A 21,362-nucleotide genomic window follows, 5' to 3' on the forward strand; every position below is an offset into this window, starting at 1 on the left:
GAAGTATCAGCGCCAGCAGGGACACTTTCCAAGTTCGATTTAGTGGGTCTTTATTAGATCCACTAAAATGAACTCCAGAAGATTGATTGTGGCAGCATCAATCTGCCCCATAGTGAAGGCATGGCCTTAGATCTTTGTACGTTAGAAACATTGCTCAGCCTCAAATATAGATGCATATACCTAGATAATTTTCATGTACATATTTACAATCAATTCATAATGTTGTTAAGTCTTTATATTAAACTATACAATGTTATCCTCAAGACACAGAAATTGTAAATATTTTTAGAGATTTCATTGTCACTTTCACTTTCAGGAAAGTTTTTTAGCTTGTGTCTAACCACATGAATAATTACATTGGTTTCAGTGCAACTGCTAGTGAGTTTAGGAGTAAGCACATTTTCAATGTCTCTTTCTGAATCAGGGCCAACAGCATCTCTCAAAATAATACACTCAGATTCCAGAATCAAGTGTTTTTTTTAAAAAAGACCAAATTAATAAATTAATATAAGAACTCATTTGTTGGGATTAAGATTATTGTTTTCAAGTGCATTTTCCAAGTACATTTAAGATTTAGGGTTCACTTATAGGGTAACATTTTCAGCAAGACTGTGTCAAAATAATTTACACTGCTAGCAAAAGCAGCTAATAAACAAACCACTTTTTCACAAGATATATTGGAAGTAAATGTTTCAGTTGAAATACTAGCCCTACTAAAGTAAAAGAGAATGTATTGACTTTGGTTAGGTCACTTGTATTCTTGGATCATTTTTTAAAATTTGTATCCCACAAAAAATGATGATTAATTTGCCACAGAAATGGTTGACAATTTGTCTGGGAATACAAATATTAAAAATTCAGGTTTTCTGCCTTCTTAGCACCACAATAATGAGAGCTAGATCTCCAGATGATAGGATGCTGTTGGGAACTGACTACAGCTGGTTGGACAATGTGCTTTCCTCATCCTCTTGATAAAACTTGTTCATGAAAATTAAAAATATATAATTTTCACTAAAATTATCCATGTAAAAATATATTTCTACTTTTCTCTGAAATATCAAACACAAAAATACTTCAGCTGAACACTGAAATGTTTTGATTCTGAAATGCTGCTATAGTGCTTCATGAAAATTATAGTTCAGATGCTTCATGTGCTCATTCTCATATATGCAGCCCAGACTCCCTGGTTGGACTATCATTTCACACATGGACTTTCTTTATAACTGGGGAGATGGTTGCGTCATGTGGATCCCTGACCATGGTGCATCATGGAAGATGGAGTCCAGCCGTAAAGTCCAGCTCAGACATAATTGAGACACGAGGAAACTGCTTACAACTTCCATAAGGCACTGAGGTAAGAAATCCAAACTGAAATAATTTGGTTTTGGGACTTTTTTTAACCAAAAATTGAGCATTTCCATGGAAATCAGATATTTTTCACCACCAAAAGATTTCATTTAATTGAAAACCTAACTATCCATCAAAAAAACATTTTAATAGAAAATGTTCAACAAACCTTAAAACTGACCCTGAATATGGGATATGACTTTTCTCTCTTGCTGCTTTTGTACTTTTACTATTCCCTTTTCTCTCATCATCCACATACTTTCTCCCTTCTTCCAGGCTATTTATCCTTTCTGTTTAGTCCTCTGTCCCTTTTTCTAACTCCTCTTTGCATTTATTAGTATAGATGTGCTGCTCATGCACCTCTCACATCACTAGGCCCACTTGCTTCCTGACTGCTGTGATGCTTCCTTTGTCTGGAACATATGCAATAGTAGAATATGATTACAGAGAGCAGTGTGATATGAAGCATCCAGAAAAATGGCCATGAGGTAAAATGTTTCATGTTTGAGCAGGGGGTTGGATGAGGTGACCTCCTGAGGTCACTTCCCTAATTTTGTATTATTCTATAAAAATAACACGTGAGAAATTAAGCTCTTGTGGATGCTTTAAAGGCACATTTGATTGTAGCATTTTAATAAACTTGAAGGGAACATTATCTCTGCAGTGTAAGTTGTCTTCCCTCTTGCTTTCTTGTTTCCAGTACAAAAACATTTCCAATAAATTTTCAATTTACAGTACATTTTTCTGTGGCAGTATGTTAAATATATTTGTGTTTTACCTGTTATGTTTGATTGCCAGTGGCTAAAAACCATCAGTTTGCTAAAAGGAATTCATAGTAAATGGTTAAAATGTTTGTGTTTGTAGCCTAGAGAAAATGAGTAGGCTGGAAATTCTGTTCTTAGACATTTTATATATAAGATTTGGTTTTTTGGACAACAACATTGTGTTTTATTTAAAGGCTGATTGATTCTTCCAGAATTGTTTGACATACAGTGTAAATGGAGTTATAACCTAAGATCAGGAAATCCTGCTCTCTGAATGGATAAATGTACAGTAGTCATATCTCAAGAGGATATTTCTAACCATGGATGCAGTGAAGTGTATACTGAGTAGATCCACTGTTTTGGTCACTTTGAATGCTCTGCTGAGGCAAAATATTGAAATGACAGACTTAAATGATCTAGGCTGAGGTTTGATTTCACTCTTCTATATAGATGTGTATTTTAGAGGTTTCTGTCTGACTTTGTGTCTATCTGCGGGTCCGTTAGTTCAGGTACTCCTCCTGTATGTTAAGACAGTGGTTTTCAATGTGTGAGTTATCACTCAGTACTGGGTCATTGAATGTAAGGCACTGGGTGGTCTTGCTCAGCACCCAGGGACCCTGATGGCCAGCTAAGCCTGGGTCACAATCCACACTTTGAAAACCCTTGGCCAATCCCTACCTGTTCTGACACCCTGCTGTGCCTCAGAAGTGGGTCCGGCTCCTAGCTAGTAAGGCCACAGGGATCACCCTACTGCACCTGTCATGAGCACTGGCTTCACATTCCCTTTGACCAGAAACCAGCCAATGGGAGCTGAGGAAGGTCAGTGTCTGCAGGTGAGAGCTGTGTGTAGCTGCTTGCATGCCTGTGCTCAGCAGCTGGACCTGTTGCTGGCCGCTTCTGGGGCACAGAGTGGTCCATGGTGCCAAGACAGGGAAGAAGCCTGCCTTCACATACTCCTGCTGATGAGAAGTCATGGGAGGAAAGCCCGTGTCCCAGTCCCCTGCTCCAGCCCCAGACCTTCCCAAACCCAGAGTCTCCTGTATCCTAAATCCCTCATCCATGGCTCTATCTCATAGCCTGCATCACCAGCTCTCACCCTGTCCTGCACCCCAACCCCAGCCCAGAGACCCTCCTAAACCATGAAACCCTCATCCCCAACCCCACCCTACTGCCCTCATCGCTGCACCCCTGCTCTTTGCCCCTGTCCTAAGCTCTCTTCTGCACCCCCGTAGTCCTTATCTCCAACTCTGCTGGGCCTCAGGCATCAACAATTTTCTTCAATTTTATCACCAGAAAAAAGTTAGAAAACCACTGCAGTAAGAGCTTCCTCTTATCCTAACTTATCCTAAGAGCTTCCTCTTATCCTAAAGCAAGGTCAGAATTTGGCTGTGCCAGGAAAATGGATTGTGTCTGGAAATTGATAGTTTTCCATAACGGGGAGAGAGAGGAGGGATGCGATCCTCATTCTAGGGCCAGTGAGTGCAGGGGAGAGCTATCCTGCAGAGTGATCACTGGGGGCAGCCACACTACCAACAGAGTTGCTAGCTAGGAATGGGGCTCCACCATCTTGTCTGACACTGGTAAGTGGCCTCCCTGGCTAAACCCATCCCCCCATCACTGCACTCCCACCCCCAGGGGCACCACTGGGGCCAGCCAGCCCAGCCCCAGATGCCCCCATAGGACCCAGCTGTGGGCCAGCTTCCATAGCTCCCCTTCTCCCTCCTGTTAGACCAGGGAGCATCGGGGGAGATCTGTGGCACCCCCTACCCTTTCACCCCGGGGCAGGTGTGGGGAGCACTGCCAGGCAAGGCCTGTAAACCCTCAGGTAACAGGCACCAGGTAAGCACTAGTGGAGAGGTCTGCAAGGATCCGCATTCCCTTCATGCCTTTGGCCCTGGGGAATGCTGCTGGGGGACACCTACCCTCCCCAAACCCCAGCTCTAGGCCCTGCTCCTCAATCTCAGATCCCAAGTGGGCCTCCCTTCCCAAAGCCTGGGCTAGGCGTCCTCCCCCCATTATCCTAGGGTGCCCTCCCATGTGGTCCTGGGCTAGCTCAGGATGCACTGGCAGAAGGACTACTCCCTTTCCTCCCCTCCCCTGGGCTGGATCCAGGTACCATGTATATATACAAAGCAATCTACCTCTCTCTGTAATAACAATGAAATACATAAAATGTTCATGTTCCCTTTTGGGACCAGGGGAGCAATATTTCTGAAATAAAATTGTGAGAAGTAAAAAAGATATTTTTCACTTCTCAGGTTATGTGGCACAACAAACTCTTATGCCAAAATAATTTGATTCTTATCTCTTTATTTTAGCTATAGAGTTTACAGCATTTGTATTATTCTGGTGTGGGGTCTTAAATTCTTTAGTGTCATATATACAACAACCTCCCCCCAACGAGCTATAGCTTTGTTCTGTCTCCCTCCCTCCCTCCTCTCTCTTTCTCTCTTGCTCTCTTTCTCTCTCTCTCTTTTCCATTTTTGCTTGTTTTGAGAAAAATGAAGTAAAAAAACATAACCTAATAAAATATTTCCCCCCTGTTTCAATGGGACAAAACATATTTTCTATGCTTAATGGAAAGCCATTAACAAGTTACTCAAGATATGAAGTCTTAGATATGGTAAGCAGAGCCAGCCCAAGCTACGGGCTGACCAGGCTACCACCCGGGGCACCCCATTGTAGGGGGCGCCATGCGAGGCTACTGGGACGGGCGGAGGTGGTACCGCGCATGCTCTGCGCGCCCGGGGAAGCACCACACATGCGCTAGGGGTGGGGCCACACATGCGTCTTACTCCTGGGGGCAGCACTGTGCTCCCGGGGCCCAGGGCGCACAAATGGCTCAGGCCAGCCCTGATGGTAAGTAATCCCTCTTTCAAGTGTAAAGAAATTCTGTGGTGTCTTAAATGCCACAGTTTGGTTCACATTGACTTTTAAATGGCAAGCTCAATATTTATTACCTATTTATATGTAATAATACCCATCTTTGTGCCTCAGATTTCTGACAATAACAATTGTTTTTAATAAAGAACCCCACAAAATATAATGTTAATCTGAATGCTTCTCTGTCATTTTATATGAAAAGGAAAAATTGGTCAATATTTAATAGTGAGGCACTCAGATACTATTATGATGAATCTTGTGTAAATACCTAGGTAGTTAGGCTGGCTTTTGGCAGATTTATCTATTACCTGCTAATAAGTTGTTGTTGTGCTCAAAAATAGCTGTATTCTAAGCTCCAATGTAGCTTATATAGTTGCAGTATGTGCAATTCTTAAGTCACCACTACAGCTTGTTTAGTAACGTATCATAAGCTGGATCTTAGGTCAATAGATGCGCAGACTTGTTCTCAAAATGTGAACTGTGGACCACTAGTGGTCCATGACTGGCTTGTAGGTAGGCCACGGCTGGAGGCTGAGGCCTCCCTTGCAGCAGGGAGCTCGCACTGGCACTTCAGTGCGGCATCCCCATGTAAGGTTAGAACACCAGCGCTAGCTTCCCGCTGCGGGGTGGGAGTGTCCCAAGCCTTGCGAGATGGATTTGGCTCTAGAGAAACAGCAGCTCATGGAAGTGCTGCCTGGCGGCTTTTTCCACTGCTTCCATTGACCAAGAGTCATGGCAAATGGGAGCAGTTGGAGGTGATGCCTGGGATGTGGTGCCTGGGAGGAGTGGGGTGCATGAAGCCAGGTAAGTGCCACCCCATCCTCCTCATGCCCAGACTCTACATCTCCATTCCCCTCATGCACCGCTCTGCCGAGACCCCTGCATCTCCAGCCTATTCCTGCATCCTCCCTGGCACCTGCACCCTCTCAGACAGCTGGACACCCAGCCTGCTCCTGCACCCTCCCCGTCATCCAGACCCCACAATACAGGCCACTCCTGTACCCTCCATCCATCCATCCCAGACCCGCCAACCTCAGAAAGCTCCTGCACCCTCCTCCTGCCATCCCACTTCTGCACCCAATGGAGTTGACAGCTGCCACAGGCCCTGGGGCAACGTGGGGATGGGTCAGCTCTCCACTCCTGGAAAAGGTGGGGCTGAGGGCAGTCAGCACTTAGTGCTGCAGTACTGGGTCCCCCCAAGCCCTGAAAGCTGTGCAGAGTGGCATCTGGCTCTCCTGTGACTGTTCAAAGGAGCTCTGGGTCCCTGTGAATGGCCAGGCCCCAGGGCAATTGCCTCTTTTGCTCCCCACTGTAGGCAGGCCTGGCTGCATCCTACTTCCTGACCAGACCCAATGCTCCCAATCTCTCTCTGCCCCATTTTGTCATCATGGGTGGTCGACTGATGGTCCATGGAAAGGTTTGTGTTGAGTGGGATGGGCAGTAGGCCAAAACGTATGAGAACCACTGCTCTAGACCATTATACCAATAGCAAAATGTTCCATTTGCAACAATGTGTCTTTTGACTTTCTCCTTTTATTAAAATATTTAAGAGGGTGATGTCTTCTCACTGGTTGCTATTTATCTCTGGATTTTTACTTTTGAAAAAATAATATAAGAAAAAACAGGAAAAGAGTTGGATTTAAATGTTGGTTAGGTCAGAAGTAAGGTATTGTCAACCCAGTGTGTGGTTAATGTGTGTTTACATCACAGAAAGGAAAATGAAAAATTGGTGCAGTTCATATCTTTTGGATTAGTTTTTTAATAAAAAGTACATTTTCCTGTCACTCAAAAAGTCGGGAAATGAAAACATTAAGGTTCTCATAGTAATATTAGCTCAGACATTTATACACATGTACTATTTTTTGTTCTTTTGTTCTTTTAAAAAAATGCTTTATTATGTTTGCATCGGTTGAGCTCTTCAGGGCATGAACTACGTCCCTATGTGCTTGCAAAGTACCTAGTGCATTTGTGGCACTATCAACAATCTAAATAGTAAAAGTAGTGGTAGTTCATGATAATAGTAAAAAATGAAGTATAGGATGTGCCCCCTGAGTTAAATTAATATGAAAATCATGTTTTCTTTTCTTGACTTCTGAATGTTGAGTATGGAGCAGTAACCTTAAAGTTAAATTAGTGTATGTTTTCCAATTGAAATATTCAGCAACACTAAAACAACCCATCAACTTTGTGCTAAATGCGCTAGACTGCAGATTCCTCCAGCACTGCAAAACATAAAAATCAAATAAATGAGTAGATAAGTAATGCAGCATCCTATCTATACGCTACTCATCAGTTCTGCTTCTCAACCTCCGCTACCTCCCCCCCAACACTCACTGCTCACTAAGATCTCCATTCTTCTCAGCAAACAATGTAAAATTTGACCAAAAGTAAAATATTCCGACACACGCATGCGAACTGCAGTTCTGTAATTTCTACATAAAAATTATAGCTGCATTTAGAACACTCACTAAAAATATAAATTGCCCAACGAGACAGAGAAATTAGACTTTATTAAACTCTTGACTTCAAATAAGATTACTGCTCAAATCCATCTGTCTTGGCAGCAGTTGAAGGAGGAAAGCAACTCATGGCTTGAATTGTCACCTTTCTTCTCTTTTGATCCTCAAATCAGAGCATTACTATGCATCCCAGCAAAACCTCAGCCTGTTTTTAAATCTGAGGCCCTATGGGTCTTGCATCCATTCCAGGGCTTAATCAACACTACAGGCCCATGCATACAACGGCACAGGAGATCTTGGTTCTCCACGCTAATCTTAAAATCTATTTCCTATTAATATTTTTTTAAATCCTGAGAAAAATAATTGGTATTTTTCCAACTGCACTGATAATGCAAATGCATCCCTGGTTATGATAATTAATAACTTCATCTGGTTTTATCAACTGGGAAATTGATACCATTTTAATAATTGGTAATTAATAACCCCCAAAGTAAGGGATAGAGCGGGGATGGGTGGGGTTGTATTTTTTTGCAATGGAGGGAGAACTTAATTTTGCTTTATATGGGCAAGTGCCTTCCTCACAGTCCTTCCAGTTCTCACCCCACAAGCAGACACAGACTATAATGATTTTTTCTTAAATATCACAGAAAAACCTCTTTTATAGCCACCGATTAGCTATTTGATACCCGACTCTCCTATTACAATGTAGCAAATTATGTGAGGTTATGTGAGGAGTTCAGATTCTGTTCATAACTTGACATATAATGTAGCTGTATACATTTCACCAAGATATTATTGACCAACAAGTTATTAGTTTTCAGGTGATACCTCAGCAGGCATATTATGTATCAGTATTATTACTGTGGTGTGTAGGGTGTGAATACAAGGGTTCATTCCATCAGAATGGACCCTTGCATGGGAAAGGGCCGCAGAGTTGCCATTCCATTTTCTGCACAGGTGGGAAGGACAAATGTGGAATCCTGGAGCTTTGATCCTCCCCAGTGATGCTGAGCCAGCATGAGGTGGAGGGCAGGTGAACTGCTACTGGTAGAGATTACTGCTGCAAAAGAGGAAACAAAGAGGAAATGAGGATTCTGTCACCCACTCAGGACCAGTGCTAACCAACTGGCAGCCCTGGGCAACTGCCTGGCTTGCCTGTAGGATTGCCAGATGGTTTAAAAAAATACTGGACAAAAACTTTTCGGGTCAGGGAGTAATCAGGGAAACCTGGGGGGAGGATTCGGGAGGTTGGGCCAAAATGCGGTTGTGGCCCACCCCTAAGACCAGCTCTGTTGGCGGCCACTTGAAAACAGTGGCCCTGAGCGACTGCCTGGCTCAACCACTCCTAAGACCGGCTCTGCTCCCACTTCCCCTTCCTCAGGACAGATTGTTACAGCCTAGACCTGGGTTAGGTATACTAGGTTTCCAGTGTAAAGTTTACAACAGAAAATGAAACTAAAATGACAGGCGCTCTATAAACTAAACATGCAGCTTGGCACTCGGGAGACCACTTAAAACTGTTCACTTGTCATCATACTTCAGATCTTCCTATTTTTGTCTTTCCAGATTCCTTTCTCCATTCCTCACCCTACACTGACATCTAGTTTTATTTTCCCCTGACTGAACCACCACCAATGAGCATTCCATTTGATATGATGACTGTGAATTTTTGATTTTCATTGATGGGGTTCTAGATGTGAGCCATTGTGGATTAGGTCACAGGGGTAGAATTAAAAGACCCAATCAGAATATGGCTTTGTGCAATCAGTAACCCCAATCATACTGTAATACATATTAGCATTTGTCAAATGTATTTGCCTTTTCTGATATAAGAAGTTAGACATTTGCTAAGTAAAGCAATGTAATTTAATATTAACTATATTAAATGTTTTTAAGTAGTATAATGTATTTGACTTGCATGTAGAGTATTTGCATTAAAATGACAATAGGACACATGAAAGCCCCAATTGTAATGCACTTATATGCACTGAGCTTTGTTTCAGTCTCTTCGGCTTACCCAAATCATGCGATTGTGTCATAAAGTATTAACTATTATGTACTAAGGCTTAATTATGTCATAAGTTTACCCTTCAACTGTTCTCCCTTAATCCTCTCATACAAAAAGTCAGCTCTTTCCTGGTGTGATGTATTTTGCCAGCAGTGAATGCACTGATGCCAAAGGCGGTAATGATTGCTATTTAATGAAAGAGTACAAAAAGTAATGTGATAATTAAGTTAAGTTATGGATGTTGGTTATAAATTACCTTGTCTCATCTGAGCAGTTGGGTTTTTTGTTGTCTTCTCATACTGTATCATTTTTTCACAATATTGGAAGGTTGGCCATATGCAGAGATTTTCTTATCTAAGGATACCAGCTGTTTACTGGAGGTGGAAACTAGTCCTTCCTTTCTCAATCAGTGCCTGTCATAAGGAGACAGAAATATGTGTATGACTTACATGATTTGTTTTCTTAATAACAAATGTAGTTTAGTTAGAAAATTGATTATAAAAATAGAAACCCAAGCTTTGAAAAGCAATTTAAAGATATGGTATCTGTCTGTTATGATCATTCTAAGGCTAACAAGTGTATATCATTTGTGTAGTTAATTTTTTCAAAGTCTAACAACAGTGCTAATGTGGAGAAGCCAATGTTTAGAATATGATAAACATTTGGCTGATATGCACCCAAATTATATGCTAACTATTTAATCTATTATTTGACTGGAAGCCGAGTGAAGAATACAAATGCAATATAGAGCTATGGCAATCTTGTTTAGTAAACACATGTATCAAAACAGAGTGACAGTAAGCCATTTACACAAATAGTTAGAACAGATCATTTAAAATAATGAACCATGGTGAGAAATGCGTTTGATGCAATGGATGGGAAGCCAGGAGCTCTTGAGTTGGAGCTGGATCTGGGCCTTTCTTTGAAATTCCAACCTCAGGATGCCTTAAAGTTCCATGCCAAGAGATAATCTAGTATGCCAATGAGGGTCCTTATAGTCTGGTAGCACACAGAATGGGATTGGATTGTGTTTGATGCCACTTTCTCATTCCAAAGAGGAAGAGAAGAAAGCATCACCACTCTCAACATCCCTCTGTGAACTCAAGTGCTGATCTCCAATATTTAAAGATGGCTGTGAGAGAAATTAAATGGGAGAATGCACTTTTCTCTGTCCCTAATGGGTTAACCTAATGCCTTACACCCAAGATTTTGTGGATTTAAAGTTGATATCGTCAAGTATTCCATTGGCTTCTGAGCAGACAGACAAATTGTATCCAAGGTGTTGATTACGCCTCACTACCCACATTTGTCTTCTTTGGTGGCTCTGCAGCAAACAAGAACACAAGAGAAGGCAAGTAACGTAACCCTTCGCCATCCCCCGAGAGTGTTCAGGATACCAGAAAGATGGATCTTCTTGGTTATAAGTAATTGCCATCTGCCTCTAGTAGACAGGAGTGGCAAACTGCCATGATCTCTTGATTTGGTATGACTTCTAGAGCTGGAAAAAAATCTATTCCTAGTTATCTCACTCTCCTGAAAAATACAAAAGGGGGGCGAGCGAGAGTCATTGACATAAAGTCAAAGGAAGTGGAAAGCCATTCTTAAAACATTCCCTATCATGCTCCAGATGCTGCTGCTATGTCTGTAGCCAGAGCTGTCACCATCAAACAGTTTGATTGAAGTCTTTCTCCAGAAACACACACAAAGGTGGAAGAACTCCCTGTTGAAGGACTAATTCAGTTCTCACACAAATGACATGATGGAGAAGGAGAAATTCTAGAACAACAATAATGTCTTCTATAGAGACAAAGTGGGTGAAGGAATATCTTTTATTGGACTATGTGATGGGGCAGGCCCCAGTCCCGGAGCGAATTCACCTTGGCTCAGAGAACTCGTAGTCACTTTGGCCTGGCCCTCAAAGCCCAGTGTCCCTTTCTCAGGGGACATACATCCCTCCGGCCTAGTCTACACACCCAAGCCTTTTTCACAGTCCTGGAGGCTGGATTACAGGGGTTTTCGGGGAGGTAGGGGGACCCAGACCCTCCCGCTCTACTGGGTCCCAGCCCAGGGCCCTATTGGCAGTGTCAGTGACCACTGCCTGGTCGGCGAGGATGTCTCCTGGAACGCACCAACCTCCCGGAGGGTCCTTCCTCCGTCCTGGGCTGCTTCCTACCTCTTCCCCGGCTGCGGCGATGTCCTGGGGTCTGTAGTTAGGCTGGCGGCTCCTGAGTGGTTGTAGCAGCAGGCCTCGCTCCAGAGGTGGCGTTGATGGCTGGTCTGACTTCAGAGACAGCTGGGGCAGCTTGGGATCTCTTCCTCGCACCTTGGCCTCATCCACTACCTCTCCTGCCTGCCTGTTTTCCCTGTCTTTTATCCCAGGCCACACTTGTGTGCATGCCCAGAAAGGCTGCAAGGGCGGGGTCTGCCCCGCCCCCGCTAGGTGAACTTTTTTAGTTTCAGGATGGGGCCATGCTGCCCCATCACAGACCAAGAGAGACAAGCTTTCAAGCCACCCAAAGCTCTTCTTCAGGACTGTCATACATGCAGTGCATACTTAATGTCTTTTGATATTTATCAGCCACCTTTGAAAACAAAGTACTTTTAGTTCACAATAACTTTTTTTTAGTGCCAAAACAACAGAGAATAAGGTCTTTGAAATCATGTTGTTTTGGAAGACAGAAATCTAGATCCTATAATCAAAAGTGAGGTAGGAATTCTGCTGACTCAGGACCTTTCTGTGCTGATAAATAACGTGTTTTAAGGTGGACTCATGCCACAGTACAGAACTAGTTCTTCGGAAGCTACAGTTTCAAGTATTCTTCCATACCTAAACCGTCCTCCATTCCAATAAAATATGATCAGTCCAGCAGAGAGACTCTAAGCACTCTTCGCCAAAGAAACCAGTAATAGCCATGGACTCCTCTATGCTACCCATGTCTCATCCCATGACTACTAACTTTACTTAAGAGTCTTTGATGAGAGACCTTGTCAACGGCTTTCTGGAAATCTAAGTGCACTATAACCATTGGAACCCTCTTGTCCACATGCTTGTTGACCCTCCCTTCCTACCCTCCAATGAACTCTAGTAGATTAGTAAAGACACTGTAGCATCCTCTTTACCAACTCCATCTTCACAACAGGCACCACTGAAATAGCACTCTTAGTACCAAAGTTAATTGCAAAGCCTTTAGCTTCAACTTAGCTACAGTCATTGCCGCCGGAGTTCAGATATTCCAGAGGCCTGTTTGCTTCAGACAAGCTGAAGTCCCTAATTGCTAATGACGGTGTCAAGATCTGCTGAATCATTGTAACTTCACTGTTCTCTGGGAACTCCCAGTTCCCTGGTACCTCCCACATAAAAAAGGTAATCATATTACCCTTCACTATCTACCCCACCTCTGGATTATAGTGTGGACGATTCCTATAATTCTTAGGTCTCTGTCCAAGGATTCCCTGTATATAACAGAACAGACCTCTCCCCTGTCACCTTCCCTGAGAGGGTATTTCCAAGGAAGAAATGATCTTGTGCCACTCATTGGCTTACCTAATGTTGGATACCCCTTCTGGAACTCACACTTCAGTACATGCTTTTGCCAATACTACCCTTTGGGTGATGCTTACAGATCAGCTACTACTGTTGATACTACTGTCTTGTCTTCAGTATTAGATCTGATTTCGAAGCTCCCACCTTCTTTCAGGGATGCTACTTGGGAATTACCTGAAGAGAAATGCCATCAGGATACTACTTGAAGAAAAGAGAGAGGTTACTCAACTTGTTCAATAACTGGAGTTTTTTAAGCTCTCTCTCCTTACAGGTGTTTCACTACATGCCCTCCTTCCTCTCTGCCTCAGAGTTTTATCTCAAAGGACTTCAAGGTAGAGAAGAAATTGAAGGTGGTTCATCCATACAACTCTTATATATCCTTCGTACAAGGAAGGATGTTTTAAGTACAAGACACGTACTGAAAATCACCAATCAAAGGTGTATCTGGCATACGTATATCTGAAGTGGAGCACAAATAAGGACTCTCAGAATTCTCAAAGAATTCTAGTTACTGAATACGGTGAATAATCTCTTCTTCTGTCTCAGTTACCAGCACCTCCAAGATGCTGATGTTCTTGTCTTCAATTTCTCATTGTTTCCAAAGGCTGTGGAGATCCAGTTAGGAAGTAATAATCTGGAATTGAGCTTTCAGACTTGCATTCAGAGCTTTCCTTCCTATTGCAACATCACACAGCTCTAAACACAAGTGGACACTGTGGCCTAGTATACGCTAGACCAGGAAGGTCAGCTTAAGGTAGGGAACTCCTGTTTCCTGCTTCTAAGCAACCAGGGTGCTTGCGAACAGGGAAGCTGCAAACAGGAGGGGGTTTTGAGAGGGGCTCTCCTGGAGAAGGAGTGGGTGATTTACAGCACTTAGTGGTAACTATCTGTCTGGAGTGTGGGGGTGTTTGTGTTTGGGGGTTTGGGGCTTATGTTTCTCTGTGTTTGTTTGGAGATTAGAGTGCTGAGCTGTGTGTTTGTTTTATTTGTTTGAAAGGCCGTGTGCTCAGGCTGCCAGTTGGAAGCTGTTAGCCTTGATTAGGGTTTGAAATCTCAAACTCGCTGCTCATTGGTTGAGCTGTAGCTGGAGGGAGGAGCTTTCAGGGAGGCCAGAGCTTATAAAGCCTGCTAGTAAGCGACCAGGGCACTTGTGAACAGGAGGGAGTTTTGAGAGGGGAGCTTAAAGGGGGAGATTAGAGGGTGCTAGTTATTTCTGACCTTCTTTAAATGTGACTTTTATAATCTATATTCCAGACATTTAAAAAGAAGCCCAGTTTATAATTAAACCTATTCATAAGAAAAATGCAGTCAGAAGCCCAGCAGCAGAGTGGGGGCTATCCTGTGTATTGCATTGAGTGTAACATGTATGATTACTTGCCCTGTGGGCGGGTGGCATATGTATGAACCCGTTGCAAGGAACTCCTATGCTCAGGGACCGAGTTAGGGCTTCGGAGGCCAGAGTGGCTGAACTGGAGGAGCTAAGGGAGGCAGACAGCTATGTTGATGAGACTTTCCAGGACACTGTAGTACTGTCCCACTTCCAGTCTGAGAGCCCCAGTGCTCTTAAGGAGGATGAAAGGCTCAGGGGAGCAGAGCATTCAATGGGAACAGAGGGAACCCATCCCATAGTTGTGACCCTCCTTCCAGAGGATGTTGCGGTATCCTCTCGCACTAGGGATACCTCTGAGGGGGAGGGAACGCCAGTTGTTAGGAAGAGGCAGGTGTTAGCAGTGGGTGATTCGATCGTTAGAAACATAGACAGTTGGGTTTGTGATGACCGGGAGAACCGTATGGTCACTTGCCTGCCTGGTGTGAAGGTTGCGGATCTCTTGAGGCATGTAGGTAGGCTTATGTGTAGTGCTGGTGAGGAGCCGGTGGTCGTGGTATTGGTAGGTACCAATGACGTAGGAAAGGGTAGGAGAGATGTCCTGGAAGCCAAATTTAGGTTGCTAGGAAAGAGACTGAAATCCAGGACCTCTATGGTGGCATTCTCAGAAATGCTTCCAGTTCCGCGCACAGGGCCAGGTAGGCAGGCAGAGCTTCAGAGTCTCAATGTGTGGATGAGACGATGGCATAGGGAGGAGGAGTTTAGATTTATTAGGAACTGGGGACACTTTTGGTAGAGGGAGAGCCTATATAGGAAGGATTGGCTCCACCTAAACCAGGGTGGAACCAGACTGCTGGCACTGAACATTAAAAAGGCTGTAGAGCAGTTTTTAAACTAGGAGATGGGGGAAAGCCAATTAGTGTGGAGATGCACATAAATCGGACGGAGACTTCTTAGAGGAGAATCCTTTGATAGAGATTCTCTGGGCTGTAGTCAGAAAGAGAGAAGGGGAGAGGACAAACAAGGGGCCAGAACAGACAGACAACCACATATAAAGGAATCTAATACACCAGGAAAGGGCAGACAAATAAACAGTGGCAAATTTTTAAAGTGCTTCTACACAAATGCTAGAAGTTTGACTAATAAGATGGGTGAACTAGAGTACCTTGTATTAAAGGAGGAGATTGACATAATAGGCATCACAGAAATCTGGTGGAATGAGGAAAATTTGTGGGACACAATCATACCGGGATATAAAATATATCGGAAGGATAGAACAGGCCGTATGGGTGGCGGAGTGGCACTGTATGTGAAAGATAACATAGAATCAAATGAAATAAAAATCTTAAATGAATCAACATGTTCAATTGAATCACTATGGATAGTAATTCCATGCTCCAATAATAAGAATGTACCAGTAGGGATATATTATCGACCAGCTGACCAGGACAGTGATAGTGACATTGAAATGCTAAGGGAGATTAGAGAGGCTACCGAAATAAAAAACTCTATAATAACGGGGGATTTCAATTATCCCCATATTGACTGGGTATATGTTACCTCAGGAAGAGATGCAGAGATAAAATTTCTCAATGGCTTAAATGACTGCTTCTTGGAGCAGCTGGTACAGGAACCCACAAGGGGAGAGGCAATTCTCCATTTAGTCCTGAGTGGAGTACAGGATCAGGACCAGGAGGTAACTATTACAGGACCTCTTGGGAATAGTGACCATAATATAACATTTAGCATTCCTCTGGTGGGAAGAACACCTCAGCAGTCCAGCACTCTGGCATTTAATTTCAAAAAGGGAAATTACACAAAAATGAGGAGGTTAGTAAAACAGAAATTAAAAGGCACAGTAACAAGAGCCAAATCCCTGCAAGCTGCATGGAAACTTTTTAAAGACACCATAATAGACGCCCAACTTAAATGTATGCCCCAAATTAGAAAACATAGTAAGAGACCTAAAAAAGAGTCTCCGTGGTTTAACCACCATGTAAAAGAAGCAGTGAGGGACAAAAAGGCATCTTTTAAGACATGGAAGTCCAATCCCAGTGAGATAAATAGAAAGGAACATAAACACTGCCAAATTAAGTGCAAAAATGTAATAAGAAAAGCAAAAAAAGATTTTGAGGAAGAGCTAGCCAAAAACTCCAAAAACAATAGCAAAATGTTTTTTAAGTAAATTAGAAGTAGGAAGCTTGCTAAAAAACCAGCCGGTCCCCTAGACAATCAAGATACAAAAGGAGCAATCAAGAACGATAAAGCCATTGCAGAGAAGCTAAATGATTTCTTTGCATCCATCTTCACGGCTGAGGATGTTGGGGAGATTCCCAAAACTGCACTGTCCTTTGTGGGAGATGAATCTGAGGAACTGTCCTGGATTGAGTGTCATTAGAGGAGGTTTTGGAACAAATAGAAAGACTTAATGTTAACAAATCACCGGGACCGGATGGCATTCACCCAAGGGTTCCAAAAGAACTCAAATGGGAAATAGCAGAACTGTTAACTGTGGTTTGTAATCTATCCTTTAAATTGGCTTCCGTATCTACTGACAGGAAGATAGCTAACGTGACACCAATATTTAAAAAGGGCTCTAGAGGCGATCCTGGTAAGTCTAACATCGGTACTGGGAAAATTAGTCGAAACAATAGTTAAGAATAAAATTGTTAGGCACATACAAGAACATAATTTGTTGGGCAAAAGTCAACATGGTTTCTGTAAAGGGAAATCATGTCTTACTAATCTATTAGAGTTCTTTGAAGGGGTTAACAAACATGCGGACAAGAGGGATCCAGTAGATATAGTATACTTAGATTTTCAGAAAGCCTTTGACAAAGTCCCTCACCAAAGGCTCTTGTGTAAATAAGGGTATGTCTACACTACCACCTTAGTTCGAACTAGGGTGGTTAATGTAGGCAACCGAAGTTGCAAATGAAGCCCGGGATTTAAATATCCCGGGCTTCGTTTGCATCTTGTCGGGCGCCGCAATTTTTAAAGCCCCGGTTGTTCGGACTCCGTTCCCGCGGCTACACGCGGCACGGAGTAGGTAGTTCAGATTAGGCTCTCTAATCCGAACTACCGATACACCTCGTTCTGGTACACCCTAGTTTGAACTAGGGTGGTAGTGTAGACATACCCTTACATTGTCATTGGATAAGAGGGAAGGTCCTTTCTTGGATTGAGAACTGGTTAAAAGACAGGAATCAAAGGGTAGGAATAAATGGTAAATTTTCAGAATTGGGAAAGGGGTAACTAGTGGTGTCCCCCAAGGGTCAGTCCTAGGACCAATCCTATTCAACTTATTCATGAATGATCTAGAGAAAGGGGCAAGCAGTGTGATAGTAAAGTGTGCGGATGATACTAACCTGTTCAAGATAGTCAAGACAGAAGCAGACTGTGAAGAACTTTGAAAAGATCTCACAAAACTAAGTGATTGGGCAACAAAATGGCAAATGAAGTTTAATGTGGGTAAGTGTAAAGTAATGCACATAGGGAGAAATAACCCCAACTATACGTACAGTATGATGGGGGCTAATATGGCTACGACAAATCAGGAAAGAGATCTTGGAGTTATCATAGATAGTTCTCTGAAAACTTCCACACAGTGTGCAGCGGCGGTCAAAAAAGCAAATAGGATGCTAGGAATTATTAAGAAAGGGATAGAAAATAAGACACAGAATATCTTACTGCCCCTGTATAAAACTATGGTACACCCACATCTTGAATACTGTGTACAGATGTGGTCTCCTCACCTCAAAAAGATATTTTGGCCTTGGAAAGGGTTCAGAAAAGGGCAACTAAAATTATTAGGGGTTTGGAACGGGTCCCACATGAAGAGATGTTAAAATGACTGGGACTTTTCAGTTTAGAAAAGAGGAGACTGAGGGGGGATATGATAGAGGTCTATAAAATCATGAGTGGTGTGGAGAGGGTGAATAAAGAAAAGTTATTTATTAGTTCCCGTAATAGAAGAACTAGAGGACACCAAATGAAATTAATGGGTAGCAGGTTTAAAACTAATAAAAGAAAGTTCTTCTTCACACAGCGCATGGTCAACCTGTGGAACTCCTTGCCAGAGGAGGCTGTGAAAGCTAGAACTATAACAGAGTTTAAAGAGAAGCTAGATAAATTCATGGAGATTAGGTCAATAAAAGGCTATTAGCCAGGGGGTTGGAATGGTGTCCTTGGTCTCTGTTTGTCAGAGGCTGGAGAAGGATGGCACGAAACAAATCGCTTGATCATTGTCTTTGGTCCACCTACTTCGGGGCACTTGGCGCTGGCCACTGTCAGCAGACAAGCTACTGGGCTAGATGGACCTGGTTTGACCCAGTATGGCCATTCTTATGTTCTTATGTGAAATGCTTACTTTAAACGAAGCCTTGGTGGCATCCATGTTGTAGGAGGTGGCTTCCCTTACTCCTTGCAAAAGGAATAGTGCTGGATGCTGGTGGAAGCTGTCTTCAGCGTTCCATTTATGGGTCTATACTAGACTTACTAAATTGAACACCAGAAGATCGACCTCTAGAGCATTGATCTTCTGGTAAGTATAGATGTGCTCTCTAAAGCTTAGTAGTCAAGTCACTAATTTGTAGTTGGGCAAGTAGATCTCTTTTCTATCCAAGGGAATATCAAGTGCCTTCAGTTTTGCTTCAGAGAAATTCAAATTCCTGTTTCCTGACAGATGTAATCTTACTGAATTGAATCAGACATTATTTTGAGGCATTCCATCCTCTACCATAACCAAGAAAATGTCCTGAATTCTATTGAAACTCTGAACTGGATCAGAAATCTGTAGAGTGTCAATACAGACACGTAAGTGCTATTACCACTTCTTCAGTGTTTATATTGAATTCTAAGTGAGTATAAGGAACTGAGGGCTTGTTGGTAGTGACTTGTGTCCTTTTATAATCTTCTCCGAAGTGTTCCTTGTTTTTAGACTAAGTGCACAGGTCCTAGTAGTTTAAATTTCTAGTTGACTCCATATTTGGCACAGAACATTCAGGAACATCCAAAGGATCCCAGATCCAAGTAGGAGAGTCTTCTTTCTAGTTGAAGTAGTCTATGCATCTAACCTCTCTGTCTACTGTGAGTTTTCCAGTCTGTAAAATATGTGTTTACTAGCCTATCTCACAGGGGTGTTGAAAATAATTACGGGAGTTAATATGTGCTAAGTACTATTTTTACTAAGATCGACTGCATCCTGAAAAGATCAAGTTTAAGCTTTTAACACATAGCTTAAATGTGGTAAAGTTTAATATTAATTACTTTAGGTATTCGCAAAGCATCACTTAAATTTAATATGGGATTTAACAGGACCACTAGTCTAAGAAAAACTTGTAGTAGAATCATTTTAATTTTTCAAAGATTTATTTCTTCTTAAAAAAGCCAAAAAATGTAATAGAGCTTTGTTCATAATCAACATTTTCTTGAATGATATTGCCTTTGAAATGCAAATATTATTCAAACTTATCCTCTTGAAGGGTATATGCTTATTACTATATTAAAAATGTGAAATGTATTTCTTATGGTATATTTTCTTCAATTATTTCCTTCAGGTTCTAATTTTAGCTATAACTTGTACTAAAGGAATAAAATGAAATTTAAAATTATACTCTTATTTGAGTAGTATTTTAAGTTTTATTTTTACAACACCTAGCATCCCTACAACTAAAAGGAATTGAAATGTGGGTTTTTTGTATTTTTTTCCTGTTTTATATATTTGACTGTAGATGTATCATCAATTTCACTGGTTCCTCCTTTCTTGAGCAGTTGGTCCTGCTCCAGAAAGAAGAGTCAGAAGTCAGTGATGCTTCATGTTCTAGTAGAGGGGTACCCCTTATGAAACTTCTTGGGGGAAATGAGGGCCTTAGTTATTCAGTTTCCTTATTATTTTTGCAGATCTCTTTTCGAGCAATAGAAAAGAGAACAAATATTGATATAATAAAAAACGTGATTAAAAATCTGCATAAGCTATATAGAGGTATGCAGATGGTAGTGAAAAATCTGAAATTACTATTAACCTATGTATTTAATTGTTTAGATTTCAAATTGAATACATATATACATAAGGATTTCTTGATATATGGGAGCTCTGTTTACCCCCAAAGCAGGGCCGGCTCAAGTCATTCCTGCGCCCTGGGCAGTGTGTGTGCTCCGCCCTTGGGCGCATGGCGCATGTGCGGCCCCACCCCACAGCGCGCTGTGCACCTTACAGCTGCAATCGGGCGCGAGGCATCTGATGGCAGCTCTAAGGGGCGCCGTGTGGCCCCTCGCCCCGTGCGTGCAGCCCCTGATGGCAGCTCTAAGGGGCGCCGTGTGGCCCCTGGCCCCGGGCATGTGGTGCCTGATGGCAGCTCTAAGAGATGCTGCACAGCCGGGTGCATGGCGCCCCTTAAAGCTGCCGTCAGGTGCCCCCCTCTAGACAATTAGAGGTTCAGGGCAGGGCAAAAAACATGCAGTTTGTAGGGTGGCCCACGTCCTGATTCCCGGTGGGATGGCAAAGAGCAATTAGTAGTTCAAACTGGGGCAGACAAACAATCGGGTCTCCTTGTCCCAGAGGAGATCCAGTGAGCGCAGGCGGTTGACCTGGAGTTGCAGGGGGGGAGATTGCCACCCAGAGGTAGGTAGCAGGAGGGGTGCAGGCCTATTCACTCCACTGAATCCCAGCACAGTGGGTCAATCTGATGCTGGATCAGCGGGGATCCTCATGGCAACATGCTGACAGATGCTCTGTATCAGCCAGACTACTGTTGACTATCCCTGGGCTCCTTCTATTCTCCCCCTCTGCACATACCTGGTTCTCCAGAAGGTCCTCTGGGGAGTCAGGGGTTGACAGCTCCAGCAGGGATTGAAGTTCCACCCAGTCAAAGTCCATCTGGGGTCCCAGTAGTTTAGGCTAGTCCTCAACTTCCTGCAAGCCCTCAGCAGCCTCCCAGCTTGGGACCACAGGATAAAGTCTGGTTCCTCTTGCAGCTGGCACTCAACTAAGCTCCTGGGCTGGCTTCTTATACTACTAGCCACATCTCCT

At 42.9% G+C, this 21,362-nt stretch overlaps 1 long non-coding RNA gene across 1 annotated transcript in view; it reads left to right on the forward strand.

Annotated features, from left to right (window-relative positions):
• The first annotated feature begins 1,073 nt into the window (after window positions 1-1,073).
• The window catches only part of LOC102452623 (uncharacterized), a 139,612-nt gene continuing 119,323 nt past the window's right edge, over window positions 1,074-21,362 (forward strand). Inside the window, exon 1 of the long non-coding RNA XR_001367901.3 lies at window positions 1,074-1,354. This is a non-coding gene — a long non-coding RNA (uncharacterized LOC102452623). The remainder of the gene's footprint in view (window positions 1,355-21,362) is intronic.

The sequence above is a fragment of the Pelodiscus sinensis genome, chromosome 1, assembly GCF_049634645.1.
Source record: "Pelodiscus sinensis isolate JC-2024 chromosome 1, ASM4963464v1, whole genome shotgun sequence".
Taxonomy (NCBI): Eukaryota; Metazoa; Chordata; order Testudines; family Trionychidae; genus Pelodiscus; species Pelodiscus sinensis.